This window comes from Acinonyx jubatus, chromosome A3, assembly GCF_027475565.1.
Source record: "Acinonyx jubatus isolate Ajub_Pintada_27869175 chromosome A3, VMU_Ajub_asm_v1.0, whole genome shotgun sequence".
Lineage (NCBI taxonomy): Eukaryota > Metazoa > Chordata > Mammalia > Carnivora > Felidae > Acinonyx > Acinonyx jubatus.
The window spans coordinates 126209880-126220086 of record NC_069388.1 but is presented as its reverse complement, the minus strand read 5'-3'; positions in this window follow the sequence as shown (position 1 = coordinate 126220086).

Below are 10207 nucleotides of genomic sequence, written 5' to 3'. Positions count from 1 at the left end.
TCACCTAAGCATTCTACGCAGGTCCAGGCTTCCAGGCCTTCATCATACTGTTGACTTTGCCTGGAATCCTCTACTATCCTTTATGTCACTGGCACACGCTGCCTCATTGTTCGAAGTTGGGCTCAAATATTACCTCGTCTCAGGGGTTTTCCAGTTATTCTTCATATAATGAGAATCACCTGCGGTTTCCCTAGGACTCTTTGCCGGTCGAATGCAAGCATAACATAGTAATGCAGTAGTTTATTTCCACCAGATAACGAGCTCTTGGAGGAGCCCCCATCAGATCATACATCACTGTCTTCAGTGGGACCTCAATACATGTTTGTTGAATTGTATTTAATATACTTCAAACCCAAGCGATGTTGACCTCCCAGGGTCCTCTGTGGCTTCCTCTGGCCCTGGGTTCAACTTTGGACCATTTCTCTCCATCTTCTTCCCATTTTCCTAGGCACAGTGTACTTCTCATTCTCCCCAACTCAGCAATAATAGTGGTGGAGGATGAGGAGAAAGGGAGAAAAAGAGAGTCTTACCAGGTAGTAGTATAAAAATATCAATTTGATTATTTCCAAAAAAAAAAAAAAAGGACTCCACAGTAAACAATTGTGACTGCAAACCCAGCTGAAGCCCTGCGAGTGATACCCCGGGCTGACCGTAGGACCTCAGATCTACTGCACTGCCGAGCTGGAACATGTGAGGGGGGTTTTTTACTCAGGACGTTTGTCTTAAAATTCCTTTTCCATGGGGTATGACTTGTAAAAAATCCTAGTTTATTCTTTCAATTATTTTCATTCCATCTGATAAAAGACATTAGTGTTTTGGTTTTCTGCATAAATAGGGAGACATCACTACCACCATCCCTTATATATATGCATCCCTTTGTAGCTAAAACACTTTCCACCCACGTCCGCTTGAGCCTCTTAGTGGCATGGGGAAGAAGACGGGACAGTATCACCAGCTACATTTCACTCATGGAGAAACTGCAGCCCAGAGCAGGAAGGTCATTTACCCCCAATCTCAATGAGCTGGGGTCTGAGTGGAAACTTGCCCTGGGACTCCAAGCTCTTAGGTCAGTGCCCTCGGCCTTCAGACACATTCTAGTCCGAGGAACACAGTGGCCATGCTTCCTACCGATCAGCACTGCCATACCCCTGTGCTGGAAAGTTGGGGCAGAGCTATAAGATCCCTGCCTAATTCTGAAGTCACTGGAATTCCATACCTATCCCTCCGGGAGACTTTTACTCAGAGAAGTTTAGAGCAGGTGAGAATTTTCCTTATTGCTTTTTGAAAGTCAAGGCTCAGTTCGTTAGCAGTCTGGTACCTGGGAGTGTTTGAATTATTTAATATGAGTTTGAGAATGCTTGGATAGGTATCGCAAGGAGAGCGATAGGCCTAAACTCCTCCCAGTACCAAGAAGACATGCTTTATAATAGTCTGCCCTTCAAAGGGATCCTTCTTACTCTCCCTTGGCTTTCAGTCTACCTAGAGGAACACAATGTGACCCCCTCCTGGTAACATTAATGCTCCTACGAGGGGGAAGATCTTAGTGGCTTCCTCCCTCCCATCACTCTTTACTTTCACCTTTGTTCCTTACCCTTTGCTCTCTCCTCCACTTCCCACCTTGCCAAGAGCAAGAAGAAATGGAAAACTGAACCATCAAACCAGGATGGGCTGTAATAAGATTTCATTTAAGGGACTAAAGAATCCAAGGTGGTAAGAAATAGCAAAGTCCTGAATTTTTTTCAATGTACACATTACAAAATCCCTTTGTTCACTTATGGGTAATCGAGCTCCTGAAATGTCCGTTGGAACCCTAAGTCTTCTGAAGGCAGAAGGTCCACATAGGTCTACCAAAGATGCAATTAATCCCTAGGTCAGCAATAAATATATGCAAATATCCAGTACGGGTAGAAGGAGATAAAACATACACCTGGACACTGTAAGTTGTTACAATATCAGCTGGGGAATAGTGTGATTGCATATACTTCATATGCTATATAAAGATACAGGTTTCAAAACAAATAAAAAATTGAATTCATAAAGATATTTATGAAGGTGTGTCCAGAAGAGCCGAAAGCTGGAAATGATTGAAGGGGGCTGTAATGGAAGAAGTGCTTAATAAGCTATAGTTATACTGTCGCTATTAAGAAGAATAATTATGAGGATTGTTCAGACCATACTCCTCAGACCAAAAATGTTAACCACAGAGGTATGGGCAAACGGTAGAATTCAAGTTGGGATATGTGCTATGATGGAATTTATGAAAAATTTTGTCTGCATGTGACCCAGGACCAGAAGCAAAAATTTGAAAAATAATATAGCGTGTGTGTGTGTGTGTGTGTGTGTGTGTGTGCGTGTGTGTATATATATATATACTGTTTATACTCTGATTTCCTGAGATTACTTATCAGTGTCTCAAAAAATGAAGAAACCACCTCTGTTATTTTCACTATGATCTTTGAATGAAATCATTTGAACGTGAAATATGTTAGATCTGACTCCTTAGGGTTTATTAAATTGTCTCATCAAAACAATGATGAAGGTGTTTACACATAATGAAAAGTATAGAGAATAACATATTTGTTCACTGCCTGACTCTCAAATCCAAACACGATGGTATATTTGCTTCATGGTTTCAAAAGAAGTAGAACATTATAGGCACAACTGAAGTCCTCTTTTGGAGGACAGAGAGATGAGCTCTTTGTTGGTCTAATATTTTTACTGTTTTTGCTACATCATTTTTTTATATCAGTAATTTTCAAAAGGATGGAGCATGTAAGCTTTAAATAGGTTTTGCTTTTTTCCATTCAGATTATGACTCTCTCTTTACTGTATCTCTCAGAGTAGATGTTAGGCAAATGCCTTAAACGGTCTCATCCTTAGTTTTCTCACCTATATGTACCTCAGAGGGTAAGGATCAAATGAATCAGGGAAGGTGGGGAAAAGCTTTCCAGGCATAAGGAACAGTTTTAACAAAAGCCCAGAAGCAAAGCCTGGAGGGGACTGTCAATAGGTCTTCATGGCTGAGGTCCTAGCCCAGAGTATAGGGGAGGGACACGTCATCAGTGAGATCCTGACCCCCAGTTCATCTGTGGTGGTTTCTCGAAGCCCTGCCCACCTATCTATGTCCAAGTCCCCAGGCCCTCATCACCCGCTTCCTGGGCCTTTCCTGGCCCCCGTATGCACCTCACGGAGACCCCACATAGCCTCCTGTGGTGGTTGTGTCCCTGCCTGCTTCCTTCACTGCACAGATGGTTCCCTGAGGGTGGGAAATGAGTCTGATTATATGCATCCCTGCCCCTAGCATGGGGGAGGTCCATCAATCATAGATGGGTGAGATGGGAGAGGGTAAAGGCCACCCCAGGCACCATCCTCAGACCTCTCCCACGAGAAGTCTTGCTATCTGGTCTATCCAACAGGAAGGAGGCAGATTCTAAGAGCTTTCTCCAAAGATGATTCATACATGTCCCCATTGGAACCTGCTCAAAGGAAGAAAGAGGAAAGGAGGGAGATGATTCCAGAAAAGAGCACTCAGTTGCCTCCCCAGGTCAAGGCATTTCCTGCTCCAATCCAATCCCAGCTCACTCTGTGCCCCTCCTGTCACACTGCACCCTTCCTTAGGCTGGAGCTCCAGCGGCCAATCCTGACACTAAACTATACACAGTATCTCTCCAGCAAAAGTTTGGGCTCCTGGATTCAGAAAAGCCACAAAATGAGAGGAGACTTTTCCAGATCCAAGCAGAGCTTGTCCACAGCAGACTCTGCGGGGCACAGGACGGGACCCTGAGCTCTTTCTGTGGGCACAGAGGTCATCGTGTCAATGGAACTGAACAGAGAAGGGGGCCCAGTGGTTCACGTCTGGCCTGCTTATCTATTACTGCATAATCACCCATTTCAAAATTCAGGGGCCTAGAACACAGACATTGACTGCTCACGAATTGATCATTTGGGTGGAACTCAGTGGGGACATGTCATTTCTGTGCCACGTGGCACCAACTAGAGCAGCTTGACTTGGGCAAACCCTTGAGATCATCAGAGGACCTTTTGTCTGTCCGAGAGTTTCTAAGAAGCACTACCTTACATCTTCTTGAGGTCTCAACCAGAGATGGCATAGTCCCACCCTAGATTTATGAGCGGACTGAGCCCCTTTCTTCACTGAGAATTGTTTGCCCTCTGGAGAGCCTTGAGAATGAAAACTAGTTTGATTTTCGGACCCAGCAAGCCCTTTAGCTGGTCCGTCCCCTCCCATATTGCATCATTCTAGGAGGCACTCTCCATATTCTGCCTGGAAACCTTAGCTAGCCCGTGGAGATCATTAGGTGCCCTCCTAGTTTCCGTGTTGCTGCAGGCTGCAGCTTTGCCAAACTTTCTATAACATTCTATGACAGGGATCCATGTTATTTCAGGATTCCTGTGACATTTTCACGACTTTACCTAAAGCCTTTCACTGACAGGCTCCTTAAGGCCCTGCAGTCTTTCATTCACATTCTCCTTGAGACCCTCTAGCCTTATATATGCTGCCTGGTGTGAAAACCAGTGTTGTACCTTTCAGGACTTTATTATGGCAGCATCCTACTCTCAGGCACAAATATCTGTTCTAGTTATCTGTTGCTACATAATCTCAGGGACTGAAAACCACCAGGAATCACTAATTTTACTCACATGTCTGAATTCTCGAGAGGTCTCAGCAGAGACGGGTCATTTCTGTGACGTGTGACATCAACAGGGGCGATTCCACTGGGTCTGGAGAATCCACCTCAAGAGGGCTCAGTCATATGTTACGAGTTGGTGCTGATGGTGGCTTACTGTCTACCTGGGCCTCTCCATGGGGCAAGTGGGCTTCCTCATGGCATGGTGGCTGGGTTTCGAGAACAAGCAACACAAGGGACTACAACTGGAAGCTATCAGTTTCTGTCAGTCAAGCAGTCAGAGAGTGAGACTCAAGAGCAGGAACCTAGGTCCCAAAGTCACATTGTAAGAAGAACACGGGGGATGGGATGTGTTGTTGTGACTATCTCCCCAAAACACAGTCTGCCACGATATTCTTATTCTTAGAGGTTTGGCTTGTTGTTTAAAGCCGGTGAGGAGGTGGGACAATACCAATTCCCAACATAAACTTTATGTGCATGACTCCTGAATGTTTCTGTGGCCCAGCAACAAAGCTGACTTAATCCAGAATTGGTTTCAGAGGATACACATGGCCAAAGAACTTATTGGCAGGAGTTCTAAAAACAGCTTCACTCCCAATGGGCTGTACCAGCTTTCCCTCAGCCCGATAAATATATTATGTCACCTGTAGGCATTTCTGCCGGTTAGATTAAACCCCTCAACTGCAATTGTCCCCACCTCCTACTACTCTCTTTCATCACCTTGTCCTCCTAACTACCTCTGACACTCTGCTCCCTATCTGCCTGGCAGGTGTGCCCTGCCCAATACTTCCACCTCCGCCCATGCCTCGGTTTCCCCCTCAGCGAGAGGCAGGTGCAGTGGACCAGTTAAGACTACACCCTCCGGAGCTAGACCCTTTTGGGCTCAGCTAACGCCTACTTCGGCTGCTTATTAGGTGTGTGTTGCTTTGGGCAAGTTACTGAACTTCCCTGCCCTCAGTTTCTTCACTCATAAAATGGACTTTATACTAATAGCCCCTTGTGGAGTTGTCATGAGGATTGAGTTGATGTGTTCAAACCAGTACCTGGCATTGATTTTCTCCCCTCATTTTAGTCCATCTCCATTTTCTCTTTGGGACACCGACTCAGGTTTTCCTTCCATCAGTTCTTTCATGTCTCTTGAAGACAATAGAGCCCATCAGTCGGTTGAGCGTCCGACTTCAGCTCAGGTCATGATCTCGCGGTCCATGAGTTCGAGCCCCGCGTCGGGCTCTGGGCTGACAGCTCAGAGCCTGGAGCCCGCTTTGGATTCTGTATCTCCCTCTCTCTCTGACCCTCCCCCATTCATGCTCTGTCTCTCTGTGTGTCAAAAATAAATGAAACGTTAAAAAAATTAAAAAAAAAAAAGACAATAGAACCCAGGCCCCATCAATTTTCCCTTTGCTTATTTAAAGTAAGTGTGGGTTTTTAAACAGTAATACTCTGTCACATTTGTCTAGTATCATTATTTAGACGATTTCACAACCAGGATCACATTTAATCTTGATACCTATCTTGCTAGGCAGAATTCTAAGCCCCCTGAATTCCTGTCCCCAGTGCAGCCAGCATAATCCCCAGGACTATGAATGCGATGCATTTTCATCCCGTGACTAGATTATATTATGGCACATAGGTTGTATGTTACATGGAACAATTGTCTTTAAGAAAGGGTGATGATTCGGGGCGCCTGGGTGGGTCAGTTGGTTAAGCGTCTGACTCTTGGTTTTGGCTCAGTCCATGATCTCATGGTTTGTGAGTCTGAGCCCCTCATTGGGCTCTGTGCTGACAGTGTGGAGCCTGCTTGGGATTCTCTCTCTCTCTCTCTCTCTCTCTCTCTCTCTCTCTCTCTCTCCCTCTTTTTCTGCCCCTCTCCTGCTTGTGCCCTCTCTCTAAATAAATAAATAAACTTTAAAAAAATTTAAAAAAAAAGAAAGGTGATAATTCTGGGTGGGGGTGATCTAATCACACAAGCTCTTCACGTTTGGTCTAGCGGTAAGTGATAGGGCATGTCAGAGCCTTGAAATGTGGGAGGATTTGACATGAAGAAGATCCATCATGCTGCCTTTGAAGATGGAGGACGCCATGTGGCAGGGAACACGAGTGGCCTCCAGCGGCTGAGAGTAACCCCTGGCTGACAGCCAGCAAGGAACTGGGGACCTTAGTCCGACAACCACAAGAAACGGAATGCTGCCAACATTCAGTCCAGAAGAAGATTCCAGGCTCCCGCTGAGAATGCAGCCAGCTGACACCTTGATCAGAGCCTCGTGAGAACCCGAGAGGAGAACCCGGTCGGTTGTGCTGCGTCTGGGCTTTTGATTTACAAAACTACACGATAATAAATGGGTGTCATTTTAAGTTGCTAAGTGTGCGCTAATTTGTTACATAGCAGTCAATAATTGTACTTGCTTCCTAGGGCTGACATAAAATATTCCCACCAATTTGGCGACTTGGGGCAACACAAACATATTGTCTTAGGGCTCTAGAGGCCAGCAGTCTGAAATCAAGCTGTCAGCAGGGCCGTGCTCCCCTAAAGACTCAAGGGAAGAATCTTTCCTTTTCTCTTCCAGCCTCTGGTGGCTCCAGGCGTTCTTTGGCTTTGGGTCTCTGCCTCATGGTCTAGGGCCTTCTCCTTCTCTTGCACCTGTGTCTTTTCCTCTTCTGTCTTTTAACGACATTTGTCGTGGAATTTAGGGTCCACCCAGATAACCCAGGGTGATGTCCTCATATCAAGGTCCTTAATTTAATTACCTCTGCACAGATGCTTGTCCCCAGTATGTTCACATTCACAGGGTGGACGTAGTTTGTTGGAATCCCCACTACACCCGCTGCGATAACTAACGTGGAAGTGGAGCTCCTTAGGACCCTTTCACAGAGAGCAAACTGCAGAGTGAGTAGGCATGTGTATACCCTCCACGATGAAGTCCAGTTCTCACTACACCAGCGATGCCTGTTTCTCCCATAGCATTTAGCACTACATTGGACAGACAGTAGAGCTGAATGAATGCCTGTGGATTCATTGAAATTCCAAACTAGTCATGAGTGAAGTTGTACTGTATTTAGAAAAGGATTCAGGATCGGGGGGGGGGATTGTCTCTTCTGCAAGATCTCTGAAACTGTCTAAGAAGCCTGAGTTGGTGAATATTTTCATTCTTGATTAAAATGATGAAGAGTCCAGGGGCTCCTGGGTGGCTCAGTCAGTTAAGCGTCCGACTTCAGCTCACGTCATGATCTCACGGCTCGCGAGTTCAAGCCCCACGTCGGGCTCGGCGCTGACAGCTCAGAGCCTGGAGCCTGCTTTGGATTCTGTGTCTTCCTCTCTCTGCCCCTCCCCTGCTCACGCTCTGTCTCTCTCCCTTTCTCTCAAAAATAAATAAACATTAAAAAAAAAAAAAGATGAGAGTCCTTATGAAACAAGAGGCTTTTCCATAAGGATTAGAGATAAGAGATGGGAGGGGGAAGCTTCCCCTGCCTAGAACAGTCTGGAAGCAAAATGACAGTCCTATTACTTCCCATCCAAGTGACCCTGGGCAAGTCAAATAACCTTGCTGAGTTTCCCTTTCCTGAACTATAAATACAACAATATACCTATTTCAGGGTGGGTTGTTAAGGACAATCTAAGATGATAATAACTGCTCACTGAGGCTGTAGGTAGTAGGTAGCTTACACCTATGACATTACTTCAACCTCACAACTACCTTATGAAGTAGATAATAACTTACTACCATTTTATAGAGGAAGAAACTGAGGCACACTGTGGTGAGATCAAAGGTTAACAGCTAGCAGTTGACGTAGCACAGGCAGGATTTGAACTCAGGGTATGTGGCTCCAGAAACCGCCTTCTTAACCACTGCACTGTAGCGACTGTATCAGTTAGGAGTTCCCTAAAAGAGCAGAACCGTAGTAAGTGATATAAAATAAGAATTAAAAAAATAGCAGTTAGACTTTATGTAACTAAAGCGAGTCGAGCAGTCTATGCAAGACTGTGTGTGACCGTGGGCTTGACCCTGGAGGGCCAGGAAGCCTGGACGTGAAGTATGAGAGAGCAAGGTCAGACAAACCGGCAGGCAAAGCGGGCCCGTATCTGGTCCTCACTGGTCCGTCCTCAGTGATGCAGGTTACGTGAGGGGTGAGTTGGCATCCTTCACCACACTGTGTACATCTGTCCCAGGATTTGGAGACTCTGCACAAGCAGGAGCTGCTGTGGTTGCTGCCAGCCCAGACCAAGAGGGTGAACGTGCAGATCAGTGACACCATGTGGGGGCAACAACGGCATCTGGCCCCACTGCCTTCAGAGCAGAACATCCACCTTCCAGGTCTCCCCAAGACGTCTCTTGTAGCCAACCCTGAATCTGAAGAGCATAGGGTAGGGGATTCTGGGAAATGTAGTTCCAGCTCAGCTAGGCTGATACAGGACAGAAGACTTTAGATACTCAAATATCTTTAGATATTCAAGAGCTCCAGTAAGTTCTTTCTTCAGGACTCGATAAGTGTTAGTCGTCTTCTTTCCCACCATTCTTGATGGAGAAACTATGGATGAGTCTGCCAGTTGGAAGTGAGGCTGTGAAGAAGGATTCTAAAAAATCTAAGACCCAATGAGGAAGTGTTTCAGTCACACTCTCCCCACCCTGTCCCCCCCCCCCCCCCCCCCCGTCACCCCGGGCAAATTGCCACAGAGATTCAATAATGGTCCTGTTGGGTAAGGGCTCTGGCAGGGCGGTGAGGCTGTGGGCTCAACTCCAAGAGGCTGGTATAGGACAAGGGGTCCTCCCTGAAGGACAAGAAGGATAAAGTTGGTGGGGGGGGGGGAGACACAGGAGGGGGGTAAGCCGAACTCCCTAGATGGCAGCCCAGGTCCTTAACACAAGGTCTCCGCAATGCCAGATGGGATGGAGTGGGGATGCTGGGCTTCAAGGTCAGGAGCTGAGGCTATGTGGTGGCGAGTGCAGGAGCAGGCCCGGGGTGTGGAGAGGCAGTGAGGGCCTTGCATGATGACCTTGAACCCAGCTAACCTTCAGGAGAAGCAGGTGTGTGGTGTGGGGTGCACAGGCGTGGTCAGGCAGGCATCAGGCTGGGGTGGGCGGGTGCATTAACACCCATACTCCTGGTAGAGTGGAGAGAGAACAAAGCCTGGCTTAAAATCATCTCTTGCCTATTCCCCCAGATCCAGTCCCTGAACGTGTCGGGGGCTTCTCTGTCTCCTGTCACTGATGATCTCGCCATGGTCCTTCCCAAGAAAAACACCCAGACACTATTCTAAAGGTTTGCATATATTGTGTTGGGAAATCCTTTCCATAACTGCACAGTAGAAATTATCAACAACGTTTTGTAGAGGGATATTTCCTGAGTTTTACAGCAGCGTGTGGCTTGCCCAAGGCTGACCCCTAGCACGTGGTAAAGCTGGGATTTGAACCCTGGCCTGTCTGAATCCAAAGCAACTGCTCTTCTCACTCCAAGGAGGACTACAGAATTGGCTGGAGTTTTGGACTTTGAGGCTCTTCCAGCTTTGAAAATCTGTGAGATTCTCCAGAGTGGGAAACCAGGTCTTTTAAAAAAATACATTTTCA